Source organism: Varroa jacobsoni, unplaced genomic scaffold, assembly GCF_002532875.2.
Source record: "Varroa jacobsoni isolate VJ856 unplaced genomic scaffold, vjacob_1.0 scaffold_1472, whole genome shotgun sequence".
NCBI lineage: Eukaryota > Metazoa > Arthropoda > Arachnida > Mesostigmata > Varroidae > Varroa > Varroa jacobsoni.
Window position 1 is genome coordinate 312,106 of NW_019214374.1, and position 17,056 is coordinate 329,161.

At 40.7% G+C, this 17,056-nt stretch overlaps 1 protein-coding gene across 4 annotated transcripts in view; it reads right to left on the reverse strand.

The window, feature by feature from the left end:
- Nucleotides 1-17,056, reverse strand: part of LOC111270413 (Kv channel-interacting protein 4) — a 92,013-nt gene that overhangs the window by 66,736 nt on the left and 8,221 nt on the right. Inside the window, exon 1 of one of the 4 annotated variants that reach the window (XM_022850631.2) lies at nt 318-723. The exons of the other annotated variants lie outside the window; for them this stretch is intronic. The gene's annotated coding sequence lies outside the window, so the exon portion shown is untranslated. Of the gene's footprint in view, nt 1-317; nt 724-17,056 lie in introns of those variants that run through there. 4 annotated transcript variants of the gene reach the window in all.

Below are 17,056 nucleotides of genomic sequence, written 5' to 3' on the forward strand. Positions count from 1 at the left end.
ATCGGCACTTTCGTTTAGGGCGTTCACCGACGCCGATCGGATATATAGGCAGCTTCCGTTCCCATGGCAACAGCAGCGGCGACGGTGGTGGTTTCTATCACAACAGCCATAGCATGTCGGACGCAGCCAACGACAGTTGCGGGTCCGGCGAAAACGTCGGAACATCAATAGCGGCATGGAATCAAAATGTTGATTTGTTACGCGCACTATCAACTTGACGCTCTCTAACTCAATCTTTGATTATTTTCCTAACTCAATATGTAGTAATTCACAGAGTTGTAGGTTTCAGAAGTCAATTTTCCGCGTTAATAGCCAACCTTCTGTGTAAGAACTCCGAATCCATATAGACAGTCACGATTTGGTGCACCAATGTACATTTTCAGTGAACGCTTAGCTTTATATCGAGAACAACCATACTGGTTCGTCAACTCCCTTTCCTAGATGGCCGATGTCTATGTCATCCGACTGTACACAATCAGCAACTGGTGAATTTAGTAGAAGTCTGGGTCAATATCTAAAACAGTTCAACATTTCGCCAAAGATCCGTCCCGGGTCTCTCGAGTGGCCAGGCTAGAGCTGATACAAACAGGAAGATCTCAGATCACCTTTCCATTTGGCCAGCCTAATGTCCGATCGCTTGCCAACCCATTCGCTCACTCTTTTACATGGCGCTAACAGTAACAACAGGCACTGAGCTTTGAGCACGATCAGCCGGATATTTTCGCAGTTTGTCGTTCACTTTTTCCGTGTTCCGTACCCATTGCCCTGGCTCGTTTTATCCACCGCTCTCTCCGCCTGTCTTCACCTCATGCTTTCGGAAAGGTACAACAGAAACTAGCCATCAGGCTGGCGGCCGTTGTGACGTCATAGCGAAGTAAACATTCGCTGAGGTTGACTATCCAGGAAAGAGTAAATGAGAGCATACCAAATGAGAAAAAGGAAAAATACGACCCAAGGAGGAAGCGGTTGAAGCAAAGAAACCCACGGTGAGCCACTGTGTGGAGAGCGCGCACGGAACAATACGGTATCATGCCACAAGCCACGGAGAAGTCGCCTGAGCTGAGAGTGCCGTGTCCGGCGTATCCAAACAGGTTTGTTTCTCATTCGCCCTATCGTTTGCGGGCTATTCCCGTTGCAGTCTGGTTCGAGCTGTTCGAAGGCCTGCCGAACCTCTGTTGGCAGGAACTCAGCCGAAGGGTCACGCCTTACAAACAAAGCAGACCAAAATGAAACGTCAGCGATAGATGAGAGTAACATTGTAATCCTTTCCATTTCAAACTTCAAATAGAAAACGAAAAACCCATATGAAAGATATGGTCGTACGTGAGTATTTGTATATTTGGGTGGTGCCCGTTCGTGTAGACTCGTCTGGCAAAAGTTAAGTCTAAAAAGATCAAAAAGGCAGAAGGGACCGTGTGGCATCGACGACGTCATCAGGATACAAAGAAGTGCTGCAACGGTTGAAATAACAACTGTGGTAGCGGACGGCCATTTTACATTTTTAAAGGTTGCTGGTTTTACCGAAGTTGCTTTCTTGTTGCTAAGTGTTGCCACTTGTGTGGTTAACAAGCGTATAAAGAGACATTGCTCCGACGGATCGCGTACACCGCAAATTCCTGAAGCGGACAGCCTGAACATATGACTTTGAGCCGGACCGAATCAAACTTATGTCCTGAATCAGGATATGTCGATCGAATGGATTTGCGATTCCGAAGGGCAAATATTGCTCATAATATTCTCCAGTTTGAATAACTTCGTAATGAGCAATTAGCTATCAGTAACAAAAGTTTTGGAAGAATCGCCTGACAGATACGGCTACAATATAATGTTTGACGATGATGCCCATAGTTAAATAATAAAATAAATAATACGACCTATAGTAGCTCAAGTTTTTTCAAGGGATGTGAGGTCGTACATGAATAGAGAACCAAGTAGGTCTTTGAACATTTCATATAGCTATCTGGCAAAGTTTCCTTTATTTAAAAATAGATAAAATTTTGAATCGAATTGAAGACCCAATCCAGCAAGCCTATTAAGAGAAGTGCTTTTGGGCACTTGTTTATTGATCTAGTGTAAAACTAACTTGAGGATGGTAACTAGCCAAAAACAAGAAGCAAAAGAAAAAGAGATCTAACCAAATACGGATCAGCTTGAAGGGGCTTATTTGAAGGTTACAAATGCTGCAGTTTGACTGAATCCCAATTCTTCGAGAGGACAGCTGGATCTTAACAACGAACCAAAATGCTGCCGTCCTCAAGCCCTGGAACACGATAAAAGTACACTCATTGTTTTATGTTATTGTCACGTAGAACCCAACAATCCATTATGCCGGTCTGCACGATTACGACGGCCCGCACACTTGTATACCACCGAAGCGTCAGCAGAATAGAATGCAATGCCGATGTATTGGATAGGCCAATGCTTCGTTTTAACAAATTGACAAATCGGCAATGAACCTATGCCAAACGCGAAAACATTTCTTGCGTAATTGAAAATTGACCATTACAAACTATAGCAAATACGTTCTTGGGACTTCGTATCTTCGGGTTTCATACGCGTTCTACCTTGCATCCTATTGGTCTATTAGCCCACCTTCGACTTTGTCAGTTACAAATAATCGCTTTCTGCTGTTTCCGCTTGCTCATCGTATTTATTTTGTGCTCTTTACTTTAGCGGGCTTTCTTACGGCGCTTTGTTCCCCCATGGAAGTGTCATCTTTAGACCGTTCTTTCATCGACTGCTCGGCCTTCGTGAAGCTCAATATAAACTTGCAGACTCAAGTCTCTTTTCAGGACCACATGTCAACGTTAGCTTCTTCTTTTATGCCAGAAGAATACTGAATGCACTAGGACAAAAGGGATCAACTTATTTTTTCTATCGGAGATAATAAGCTGAGCGCACGGAATTAGCTAATTCTACATGCCGTACTTGTTAATGAATTGCAGTTAAAATTCTCCTGGACTTGGAAATCAGATGTTTTCTAATTTATTCTGATTTAAATTAACATAAATGCAAATATTTGCAAGGTCATCTACAATATGTAACCAACACCTAATCTACTTTCTAAATATAGTATATAGCGCTTAAACAGAGACTGACCATTACAGATAGGCCGGAGTCGTTCTATGAAATCCACCTGTTCCAAGGTGTTTGCTATACTTAATTTAATTTAGCCTAAAAACAGGGCAACAGGATCAGACCAATAGGGCAACAGGAAACTGCAGAGGAGTTCTTGATACGATATGTTGGGTAAATATATATTTATTGGCTATATACTATGTTGTTAAAAGAAAGTTTAAAAAATATTATGTGCAAAACAAATACTAATTCAGTACAGAATCATAAAAGTTAACTTGTTGAAATTACGCACATAACGAAGGCTATGCAAAAGACTGCCAGCAGATATTTTCAGCCGCCCCCAAATCGCACTCTGCGCCTTTCTATTTTTAAGAAAGCTGAATTTCCTATCAGTACATTGTCATAGAGATTGATTTAAACAGTCACAACTGGTGGAATGCCAACTATTAGGAAAAAAACGTTACGACTTTGATGGTTGATAGGGGCAACACAATTAATAATAAGCCGTCTGCAATTTTTGGGACATTTTTAGTGTTTTTTGTTACTTCGATTAAACTGAATATGATTCTGCTAAAAAATCATAACAACCAAAGGAAAAACTCAAAGCTTGGGTAGAGGGTACTTGTGGTGTGGTAGCGCATAAACTTAACTGGTAATGAGGAACTATTAAAGTAAGCCTAAGACATCATTAATGCAGTATTTCAGTACAAAACGGAGACATTTTTAATACTATATTATTATTAACTTTATTCTATGTAACATGGCCTACTAACTTTGACCTGACGTAGCTTTCTCTATTCCGAAGAAACTCTGAGGAGGTTCTTATTTTTCGTTAATTCTATTTTGGGACGTTTCCTTCTGTCGTGTGCATATAGGTGTAGCTTATGTAGCTTGTAGAAGTTTCTCTCCTTCGAGTAAGTCTGAGAATTCAAGGACGTGACATATGTATAACTTACGCTCATCGATTAAGTGCCTTTTTGCTATTGATCTGCTCTTGAAGTCAAGCTATTTGAAAGCTACAACTGAATAATATTTGAACATACCGCCAAAACGTGAAGAAATTCAAATACTCAATGTTCATGTTGTTCAATTCAGCTGTCATTTCTATAATTTGTTAGTTGTTATGTGTGGTTGTTGTCGTCACCTTGTAGCCTTATCGGGAGAGGAACTTCGCAATCCTAAGGGATAGATAACCAAAAAACCATTTAACGACCCCCTACCAACTTTCTATTATGGTTAATATAATATCGAAATGCAGGGTAATGTAAAATTGCGACAAAAAATGTACGAAGGATTCCAATGCCAGCTCACGTATTACAGATCTTGTTTACGATAACTTTGTCAATTTAATTAATACCTGCTGATATCAGCCTAATAAAGCAGACGAAATCCGTCTTCTGGCCTTTTTTGTTTTTAGAAAAATGACAAATAGACTTTTGACTATGTAGGTATTTTTAAGAACATGCTCATAAAAGATGAATACAGGAAGGAGAGAATATACGACATCGTCTGAGCATTTGTTGTGTAATTGGACTCATTCGTTTCAAATTCAAATCAAAGCTTCCGACTAGAGCGTAAGGGCCTATTTTTTCCACTTTGTGGTAAGCGCCTGGCCTTCACATCTCGGCTGACAACCGCCTACGTCCCACGATTCTGTCGTCCTGCCGAGCGCATACTGTCGCATCAAGTTATGAGCGGGTCAGAAGGAGCTTTCCTGGTATTCGTGGCTCATTAGAAGGATGCTGGAAATAAAACACAGTGAAGACAATGGCTAAGAACAAAATACAGCTCTTCGTTTTCTACTAAGACTGAACACCTCGGCTTTATCACGTTCAATGACGCAATTCTTAATTCTTGCGATGCAACCTGTCACAGTCGCTTATATATAAGCGGCTTGGCGGCTGTGAATTGCCCCGCATGCTTTTCGTCCCACTTTTTGCTATCGCCCGCGTTTCTCCTCCAAATCTCTCTTTTTCTGAGTAACATGAGTCGGAGCAAATCAAAACGGAAACCGCATAGGCCCAGAAGGGTCAGGCTACGTTCGTCTCGTTCATGCGGACGCCGCCACTTCTTGGTTACGCGGGCGCTGCCTACTTTTTACAGTTGGCTGAATTCTGAAGATGGCCTTAGCTCAGCCTCACGCAGACTGATGCTAGAAGAAAGAGTCTGTAGGGTGCCAAGGCGGCGTCGCAAATTTTTTAGCAGAAACCGTTCAATACGGACCGATGACGTCGACAGACTCCAGAGCGGTACTACTAGGCGGAATACTCCCGAGTTAGGCACTCGATTGGTTGCAGACCGGTAGACGAAGCTTCTACACAAATATCAGCTAAAGTGAATCAAAGGTTCCGCCTTGGCTTTTGCTAAATTATTGCCTAAAATAACTTCGCATATATACATGTATATATATCTATAGACTGAGTTGTATATGAACACGTTGGAATGGAAATAAATCATCACAGAATGGCTGGAAAGAGGCGCTTGTGAGATATATGGTATGTCTAATGTTTCTGCTGCTGTCATCTAAAGCACAACACAGATGTAGCCTAGTCGAATGACAAACGTCCTTCCCGGCCTGGAAACAGCGCGGAGAGAATGATGGCCTCATTGATATCCTAACAATATTTGTGTTTGTATATGAAGTGGCCTTAAATTCCATTGCTTTGAATTTTGGAATCGAAAAAGTTTGGTTGTAAAAACAAAAACAACGCAATTAAAATATATTCAATGTTTGCAACGACATTTTTCGCTGCTGTTAAGTTCCGTGCATCATCGAGCCGATATCTACCCAAGCTCTTGCTTCGATAATATTGACTCTTGATAGCTTCAGTTAGTACTAATTGTAAGCATGTTCCAGAGCTAAATGATAATTTTTGTGATTAGATTCACGCTGCCTTCACCTTTACCCAAATCCCGCTTAGGCCACTGAACAGGATATTAGATGAGTCGCACAACAAATTCGACCTTTATTTCTTCGTCCTCTTCTCTGTCCATTAGGCCGAACATGCTCTTCAAATAAATTTCGTTTGGGCTTCAATAAAAGCACGGGTTAGATTTAAATGATTTTTAGCTGCACTGTGAGATAGGCTGTCGTTGATAAGTTTACTTCGATCTATTGAGTTGATTGTTAAGACGAGAGTGACATAGGCTGTTTAGGCTAAGACTAAGTAGACGTTTATGTTTCAATATTCGGACCATGAGATTACTATCGCGTCGTTTTTAATTGTGCGGGCACATGTAGGCTCTGACTAAATGGCTGTTGCACAGGACAATTTTCGCTGTCTAATTTCCTTTTACTCATCCTTGTTAAATCAGAATACCTTAGCGCGCCTAGGCGTACCTTCACATCTAAGCCTCTTCCACAATATACTCTTGTTTCGAAAACAGCCTCTCGAAGACTACCTATAGAACACGCTCCTTGAAACAAGCTTCAAAAAAAGAGAGATCGTACTATCGCGCTTTTATCTGCCGGACTCACAACTGCTACCGATGTCCCACACTGCGAAAGGTTAAAAAGCGCAAGGTCAGCATAGGGGAAAGTTAATAAAAAATAAGGGAGAAAAAGCCTCAGACAAGAGAAGACTTCACGGGACTAAGCTACAACGCACAGAGGATCTGCCGCTAAAGCTTTTCGATCTTCTGTTTAAAATTCTCGATCCTATGCGCTTTTGTGCATTCTACCTAGGTTAAACACCGAGCAAAAAATAGCAGTGGCAAATTTACCTTAAAGACGTCAGTTCTATGAAACAATGCGCTCCTGTCTGGTGAATTGAGATCAGAGTTCAAAATATGCGCGTATCGAGTATCTCTATAACTTATATTTAGTGTTCCGTTTTACCGCTACTTATTAAGCGCTGAATATTGCATAGAATATTGCTCCATTTGATGTTCATGAAGCTCGCTTTAAGCACGCCTATCATCATATCCTAGAACACTTTCAAAGGCTGAAGAACGTTTACGCATTCATGCATGTATTCGGGGTGTTAATGTCACGCATCTATGAGGACAGAAGATTGTGAGGGGTTTCGCGCCTTTGACGAGATTTTTCCCTCGGTAGTCGCTGTGAAGACGCGAGCTCCTGCATGGCCGAGGCTTTAAACATCAGACACTAATGGCTACTGTTGTGTAAATTTTAGAACTAGTCTTGTGATAATGTCCCTGCAATGGCGTAGCGGGTAGCGTGTTTGCCTGCTAAATACGAAAAGCATGTAATAGTCTGGGAACGAATCAGAATAGACAAAAGATCACTAGCATATACAATATACATGTATTACCAACATAGATGCTATATCCAAATAGTATGAATTTTTTGCTATTAAATATCCAAAACATATATATGTAGTATACAATAATTGTAATGCCGGTACAAAGTGACGAGAAGTCATTGAATTTTCGTAAAAAAAAAAAAAAAAAAAAAAAAAAAGTAATACTTTCACATATTAGCGGCTAGTTTAAAACTAGATGAGAAAATACTATGTGCCGAATACTTAGAAATGTATGTCAATTTGCTTGTGCTTGGGCCGCAGCGACGCATTTGTTAGTGATCCAATACACGTTGCTGTAGCGATCACGCAAAGCAGAAAGCGAACGACTGCAGCAAATTCGTCTCGACCACGAATGTTTGTTTAAAGTGCAAGCCGCTCTTGCGTTACCGGACACTAAAAACTCAGAACATTTAGCTTTATGGTAACAACCAATTAGAAAAACTCTTGCTGAGTTGTAGCGCACGGACGGCAGTAAAGTTTAGCTACGACTGAGCATTTTATACATATATATTATGTTGCTTAAAAATTTAATGTAGGCACATTGTACACTTTTCAAGCTTAAAGCAATTTGCTATGTACACTTCATTTATTATCAGTGTTTCAGTACTTCTGATTTGTTGAGGCGACAAATTATCGCTAGCTGAAGAATACGAAGGATAGAGCTTACAAGTAAACACCATCCGCTCTTTTTGCCATCTCGCCCCCCTATCTTGCCTCCCTGCCTCTCTTCGTTTACTCCTTCTTTGAACAACTTCCTGTCCAACAATGAAGCGGATGTTTCTTTGTGTCTGAATAAAAAAAAGACAGCTAAAAACCGAAACAACATATAAGTAATCGTATCGAATTGATGGTTTCTAGTGTACTACGTCTAAATTTGGTTATATGTGTATGATAATAAAACCACAAAGACTGGCAAATACGTAGGACCTGGCCACTGGTCTTGAATGGTCTTTGGCTTTTAGCAAAAGTACGAATACAGTACACATTTATGAGGGGTCATTACGGGACCCTTTCTGTGTCCAAATTAGCTGACAGAAAATACGCGTTACCTCATTTACGACGCCTCTAACGTATCTCTACACCATATTACGTCGCGCAAACGGTGTCGTAAATTCATAATATGGCGACTAAAATAGCTAGGCACTGGGTCGGTGAATCATTGCACTTCGTCATTGATCAATGCATACTAATCATGCGAGAAAAATACATTTTCCAAGCCCTTGTTCGGTGGACTTGGTTCGAGAGCAAAGAGGGCGAGCTGGATCTTAGTCTCAGTTTAGACGTCTTCTTTTGTTTTATGTGTGAATGATCGTTTCGTGAAAAAATGCCGGTAAAAAAAATCACCCTTGTTTGATGGTAAAAACTTTATGGGCGTAACTGGAATGATAGATTCGAGTGTATTTCCGAATTGACCGCGTTTGCTTATGTAAACAATACGAATAGTCTCAAAAACAAAGTAATTTAGATCAGGCCCCGGCCACGCGAGGATTCCATTCTTCGAGGTCAGCCATTTAACAAACCGAGCTTCCTTTAAAGCGTCTGTGATCCGTTGGAAATAATAACTGCTGACTAATTGTGTTTTGTGTGCCAGTGGAGATATAAATGCAGGATTTGCCGTATACACTTTTTTCGAAGGTGTCGGTTCTTCTTCAGGACGCCGAGCCGAAATCATCCGCTGTTGTGTTGCACTTTTCTCAAATGCTTATCTTTCTTCAAGCTTTCCGGCTGGTCTCGCACCGAACCGGTTTCTTGGACCTTTCGAGTGCGCTCTTTGGCCTACGAACTATTAGTAATGCTTCAGCACATGATCATCGGTGGCTGTCGTCAGTGCTCCTACGAATGCAATTCGTTCCGCCCAGTGAACCGCCCCACTAAGGAAACAAACAGTATTCGAACGAACGAACGGTTCCAGCCAAGATGGCGGTCCTTTTCGTCTATGTTAGGGGTTCGCGCTTGAAGACGAATCCGCTGAGAATATAGAAACACTATATGTGTGGGCCAAATATCAAATAACCTTGAATTGATGACAGCTGCCTATTTTCGTGTTAGCAAGCAACACGTATGAACGGTAACGTAGACGCTTCATCTACCATACAGAGATGTTTCGAAGAATTTTAAATCTAAAGGAAAAAAGAAACGATTTATAGATATGAAAACTCTCACTGTTAGCGAGTATATAAAAGACGATAATTACAATGGATATTTTCAATGTCACACGAGTGCCGTTTGTATACTTATTACTTTCGAGAAGCGTCCAGCTCTTATTATGCCGTTGTTTAGCTCTCTGCAGCATTTACTTTTTTGCCCGCTCTGTATACAGATGTGATCTGATTAGACTGTAGTACAAGACTGCAATTACTCTAATTAACGTTAATTACTCTAATTAAAAGGAGCTTTCGAAGGATGGCGGGAAAACGGGGTCCTAGGCTCTGTCTTTCGTAAAAATAGGGTTTTTCTATTCGAGCTTTGTCTTTTTTTAGGCGGCAACCTGAGCACTTCAAACTTCTTTCACATGCCATCATTAGGCTGTCAATCTTCCATACGTTAAAATGACGAGCTTTAGGCCCTATTATTATTGATATTGAATTCCTCAGATCCATTACCAGCCCTCAGCTGTATTAGGGTGCTGTTTGAAGAAGGCGGACGTAGTCAATACTGATCAGGTGCCTGCCCGTTTCTTCCTACAAACTCTAACATATCCATTGTTGGAAAATATTTAATGTAAGCCATTTGCAAGGAGTATGAGTTGCATTGATAACGCCTTGGCCAACTTGATAGTCGCCGTGTGGATACGCTTTTAGATCTTCCATCCGGTTGATCTAGTAATAATAAAAATTTCTTAATTTCGCCGATTTCATCATTTGCTTCGTCTAGGTATCTAGCGTTGCTTGAATAAAAACATCCTTATTTTTGTAACGCCTCTTATATTTTTCATCGTACGAACCCTTAAAAGGTCACATAGCATTTCATTCCTTGGTGGCTTCCTACACTGGAAGATATCACCTATTACGGCACCATCTCTAGCCTAATAAAGCAGCAGGCGACTACATATGTATGTTTGTATTAAATACATAAAGCGTACCCCCGTCTAACTAGAGCAACGGACATGCAGTTCCTATTTACAGATAGGAGCCCCTACGACATAAGATTTGTATTTGCTGATATTTTTTATTACAAGACCGGTCACTTTTTTTGTTCTTGGTGATGTATTCTGTAATTTCGTGCGATCTTCTGATCCACCTTATCGCTTCGGATAGTTATTATAACTATTTTCATTGACCTTATATACAGTTTCTGATGGCGAACTGACTTTATTCCTGCTCTCATATATGCATGATCCATGTAGAGGCTTCCAATGTACTGCAGAACTGTCATGAGTTCTACAATACCTTCGAAGGATCTCATGAGGTACCCGCCTCATCGATAGGGCGGATCGTTTGACAAGCACGCAATTTTGGCAGGCGCTGCTATGTCGAAATAACCTGACGCTTAAAGCAGTTTGCATCCAGATTGCATGGAAATAAGCTTTTGTCAAAAATGCCTTCTAATAGCTATGAAAAGCCTTATTTTAAAATGACCCTTGCTGTTGACAGTTGCTCTAATCTACTCTAATGTGCCTGCAACAAAACGTAACTATAAGCAAATCCGCAGCGTTTCTATCTGTTCCAACATGTCGTTACGTTGGCTTCTATAGATAATATCGGCTCTGTTTGTATTGAAATTGATATTTGTGTAGATGTATTACGTTTAACATTGGGTTCGTTCCTACCGAAGGTGTTATTTATCTTCAAAAGAAATCATTCTAAAAATAAAAGGATCTGTTTCGTTCAGGGTATTCGATCCTCAGTCTCCCATGATAATTTATCAGCTTTTGCTTTTCATGGAACATTTTCTATTTTTAGCACTTTAATTTTATTTTTAAAACAGCTTTAAAATATTTCACACATTTCACCTTACCAGCTACGACAATACCTGACAATATGAAGGCACACCAACGAGGGAGTGCAGTGAATATGTTCTCATTTGAAGCTTCTGTGATTTACACACTGGGTGTAGACACATAAGATTGTCTTATATCTGACAAAATTATTTACTGGTCGTCTTCTGATCGATGTCCGTTGATCTCTCTCCAGCTGTCAGGAATACGAAGCGTCTGCTTACGGTTCTTTTTTTCAAAGATTACTAAATCGTGCCGTTCATGGTATAGCTTAGTTACATGTAGAAATTCTAGCACCTCATCTACACAATATTTATGTAAATGATGTGGTGCTCTATTATACAGTGTTTGGAATCGTCGTTGGCAAGCATAGACCGCAATATATTCATTTCTAAGCGCATCGAAAATGCTTCGGAAAACTCTGGTCTTCCACTCACCAAGTTCTACGTTCGCCTACTAACCGTTGGCAAGGCTTTAGCCTTAATTTAGCAGTACCGAGACAACTTAATAATGACTACCTTCGGGATGCTTGGTTGAACTGAGGTAACTATTTCTTTCGGCAGGTTATATGTCAAACGGGTTTATTCAGAAGCGTCGAAAAAATGTGGCTTGATAAAGAAACGGCATTACTTGCAACCCATCCAATAATGTCTGCCTCAAACAACCTGCAATTGTCTAAAATGGTTAGAGAGTGGGCAAAAGATGAAATGCTAACCCACAGCTGTAAAACGTGATCTGATACTAAAACCAATCGTACGTACCCACGGCCGTCTTTCTATCTCGCACGGCAATTTTCCAGTCAATTCAGCGATCGGCAATCGCAACACCTCTGCTGCCCAGAACATTTCCGTTGGTCAACAACACGCTCCCTAGAATTGCTATCCTATGTTACGTCGCTGCGGTAACTTGAAGTTAGCCGCGCAAGCCACGTTCGATAGGAACAGCTTCGAGTTGTGCTTCAAGCCCCGCTATTAATTAAATAAGGCAACTCTTACATGATCTTCTACCTTTCTGTTTGCCTTAGACACGAACGGCTGCGGTATTATACTAAATGGCGAACGGGCCTATAACTATTTTGGCCGTCGATAATAGTTACCTTTTAGATTTGCTACTACATGTAGAGGATCTCTGCTTGAACAGCATATTTAGAACGAGGTAATAGTGGCCATCCACCGATGATATGAACAGATTAGACCCTCCGGCAACGCAAGCTTTAGCATTGCATAAAATCCACAATGTTCGATTTGTTTCGTGTTTTCTGATCGTTAGTGTTATGTCTACGATCCGATCGTTGTCTAGAAAACGTAGATGATCTCTTTTGTGCGAGGACGTTTGATAATCGGATTTACCCGCTCTACCCCAACCCAGAAGCCCCACTTGTGCCCGGGCAGGCCAAGCGTACGGGTTTTCATTTGTTCATCCTAATCACTGACTGAAGATGAGTATTTCAACGAGTGTACTACCATATTCGTAAATCTATCGAGGCCAGAAACGGTTGCCTGAAGGAAACGGGTGTAAATTGTCGGCTTTGTTTGAATCAGTCAGTTATGCTTATGAAAAAAGAAGAAACCTAGGTTAGCATCGTCTGTGTATATCAAATATGCCCATAGCAGATTTGATCTGGAAAAAATCAAGCAGATGTAACGGAAAACAGATATTGTAAAAATTACACCGAAGAGAAAGTGCATACGCAAATTCAACCAAACATTCAATAACATTTATAGCTGCCATAACTTCATATTAGTAACTGACAAATAAAGTGGCCTATTATGGCGAAAAAACAGACTATAACGTTTTTGTTTTCTAAAATCCATCTACTACTCGTTCCCGTAGCTATCGGTGCCAAAATGCCGTACGTGTAATTGTATAGTAGCAACTAGTAGTTGATAAAAGTTATCTTCTTCTGCTCTCAAGCTGCGTCGTTGTATCCGGAATAGTTGCCTATTTGATGATCTGTACTCGTTCTGTTGTGGCTGCTACAGCGACAAACTCTGCCTTGGCCGGACGTATTCAACGTCAGGAAATAAACTGGATAATAGCCTCGAAGAACGTACCTGCAGAGCGTCATATCAAACCCGACAAAATTCTAGTGTTGCCACTTTCCTCCAGCTGGAATGATGTAACACGTGCAGATAGGCCGCGCCTGTACTTTTAGCTTAGTCAGGCCCGAAAAAGCAAGGAGCGGAAATTTCTTTCACTATCAATTGTAAAAGCCTTCGGCCGAGCAGTAGCTCTCTATTTGAGTACTTGGTTTAGGGCGCAAATAGGACACAGCACGTTTGTTACTGCTACGACGGAATCGATCAAATACTCAGTGATGTACTGAATGCAGGATTGAGTTTTCGTGCTAACGGAGTCCTTTTTGGATTAACATTATGTGTAGAAAATGCTGACACCTAAGAATTTTGTAACATTCAGTCTATGGGGAAATCTTCATTTTTATTTTCCAGGTCGTCCCATTACACTGAAACATCTGAAAATGTATAGCAACGATAACAATAACATACACAGCAGCTTAAATACTCTTCTAGACGGATTTGTATGTGGGAAATGAAATTTGATGAAAAAAACACAAAGCCAATTGCTGAATGAGTACCAAATACCCATAATGCGACCGTTGTAGTATATTTGTCCTTTCAGTATTAATCTTATACTTTAGGATGTTGCTTGTGTGTGTTTTGGTGTGGGATGTGTTCAAGATGCGCTCGTACCTCTGGAAACTTAAGGCCATTTACTCATATAGCTCGGCCTTTCCACAAACGAGCTAGGAAAATCACAAAATTCAGATAGTCGACTAATATGAGTTTTTCCTAAAAATATAACGGCGAAGACAGTTTGCCGTAGTAAGCTTTACATTCGGTAAAGGCTATACTATTAGAACCACCGTCAGCCGTGGAAAAATTATGCAAGATGCCCTCCGAGTGTGAGTGACGTACCATGCTAAGGGTCGACCCATCTCAGAAATCGCTGCCATTGGTACAAGTGTGGTGAACATAGAGATACTGCACGATTGAATGAATAAGGTAAAAATGATGAACGAATTAGTGCCATGCCATTTAAAACAGGATCAGAAACAGTGACGCAGAGATCTTTGCCCCTCTTCTTGTCGCCATGTTATAACAATGACTTATACGCAGACCGAATTATCGATCCTCTACGAATGGTCAGATTCGTAGGTGAATGCAACTGGATTGGCAGGATACTAGCCAAAGCAAATACTATCCACCGTCTTTGCTAGACATTTCTTTTGTAAATAATCGCGGCCTAAAGGTAAATCGTTTAAATCTGAACAATGTTACAATTGATTTCTAAAGTTGCAGAATAACGCCCCATCAATAATAGTAATTAAAAAACTAAGCTCACTCAACCATTTTGACAACAACCAACGGAGACATGTCTGTTTTTTATGATACATGTTAATGTACTCTCAGACGTCAAAGTATAAATGTCACTAGAGGCATGTTAGATGTTGACAATGTCAGTCTCTGCTACGGAATGGCCCCACCGAGTTTTTTTATTCCTCGTATTAACTACAATGAGTGTCTTTACTTTAACGCTTAGTAACAAACAAATAGGTCATATCAGTACGATGTCGTTATGTAGCGCTCTGCTTATCTTTGCAAGTTCACCATTCGTCATAGTTGTCAATATATATTTACTAAAAACGCAGAAAACGTATTGCAGCCATTGAAACTAAGCTTCTTATTCTGAACGTCAACAGCAATGTCCTTGCTCTGTCCCAGTGTTACACTGGAAAGGACAATACATATATATATATATATATATATACGGAATATTGTCATTTCGTCAGCAACTGTTACCTGGTGTTCGTTTCCCTTTTGAATGAGCCTTTTGATTGAACCATATTCAAGGACTACTTCCCGCTTCTCGCCTCTCGACCTTTGTTCCGTCTTCACGGGTCATTCAATAAGCATATGTGAATAAATGACGTTCTTTAGGACAAAATAATCATCTGAGACGTCAACGGAAAAGCGCAAATATAATTCATTTGAAACAACGTAGAGTCTAATATCATCAGACGATAAGCGGCTGCGTTCCTCTTATGTTCAGATCAGTTTTCGTTAAGTCCAGCTTCAACTGTCTCATCCCTGAGACATCATATGTTTCTGGTCCTTAGCGCTTGATAGGTATCCGCGAAGATGGCTTGATGGTAAATGTATCCCATCGCGTCCATTTGACTTCCGCGTCCCGCATGCTGTAGGTACAGAAGGGTGGGCTAGCAACCCATCGGCGTTTGTAAATCAAAGATTGATGAGCCAAGCAGAAGAGCAAAATAGCTTCTGCGTCTAAGTGTATCGACGCGGAAGGCGCGAAACTAACTCGACGACGTACCGATCAGTTACTGCAACGATGACCAAAGCCGTGCAGCTGGATTTAGTGGATACAAACGCTCTAGTCAGATCGCTGCCGCCGTCTACGTCCTGCTACTTGGTCTCAATGACAGCCATGTGAGTTCTTAGGGAACTTGAAATAGAGTACCGAGACAAACTTTCAAGCAGCGGTTCGTGTTCAGCAAAACCTACAGATGCACTATCTATTTTCGCTGGACCTTAAAGCATGCGAGCCTGCTTTTCCAGGCATTCGGTGCAGAACCACACCACCTTTATGACCTTATGGTTCTAAAGCTTGTCGCAGGTTAGTCGAGATTTCACCTGAAGTAGGACTTACATTCAAGGGCTGCATGCACATATTTGGGTTCGAAGTCTGGTCCCACTGCCGGAAACTTTTATATGTACTCTGCTTACCTTATCAATATTTCGTCGTCATTGTTCTGTCAAGAAAAATCGACGGCATATACCGGCGCAATATAAGTTGACCGTAGGCTGCGGTCTAAAATAGCTTTAAGTTTCACTCGTTAGCCAATACTAATGCCTCTTTATTAGATGTATATACTAACTCAGGTATCATATGATAAGCGTGCATGTATTTTACAGCTGACTGAATACAACGTATGAAAAAAATATATCTATTAACCAGTATCGAACTTAGCGGTGCTAATAAAAAGGCTAGTCAAGCGCTCTACTTTATTCGTCTGTTTCTTTTCACTGTTAGGCACCGCAAACAGGTTAACAGATTTTGCGTCTTTTGTGCCCTTCCGCTTCATTTTATTTCCAGTCTTAGTTTGTAACCGCACAGGCAAACATGTTCTCGCTAGAGTCGGCAATAATGTTACGCAGGTGGACAACCGGAAATTTAGGTAGGGGCCCCTAGTTTCAACGGCAAAGTCTATGTTTTAATAATAAACCATGATATCTGCGAGGTTTCGAAAATGGAAGATGATACCCTTTCGAAGAAGCATTGAATTTTTATCTTGACGTGTAAGAAATAGATACCCCTTACGTCTCTGCTCATGTAATTTCTCTAATATTTGCCGCTGCATTTAGTGAGTTGGAAGGCTCCCATTATAAATAACAATAATCATGGACTTGACTAAATTCTCTGAAGACTTTTACCTCGTTAAAGCAAATTAATCTATTATAAATAATAAGTCTAGTATCTAATTTCAGTATTAATAATGTATTTCTAAAAAACACCACCACTGCTGTCTTTGCTCATAGCTGTTCTAGTTTAACACGCGATCTACATATCGTTGGCAAACCATTTGGCTCCTTAACGTAAACATATCTTACAATAGAAATAACAACCGGAGCTGCCAAGTATAAAAAACCAGAATAGATTTTGGACTACAGGACGAGAACTAAAAGCGATCAGCCATAGAAAGATCACACTGAGAAGGCAGACTTAGGGCACCTGT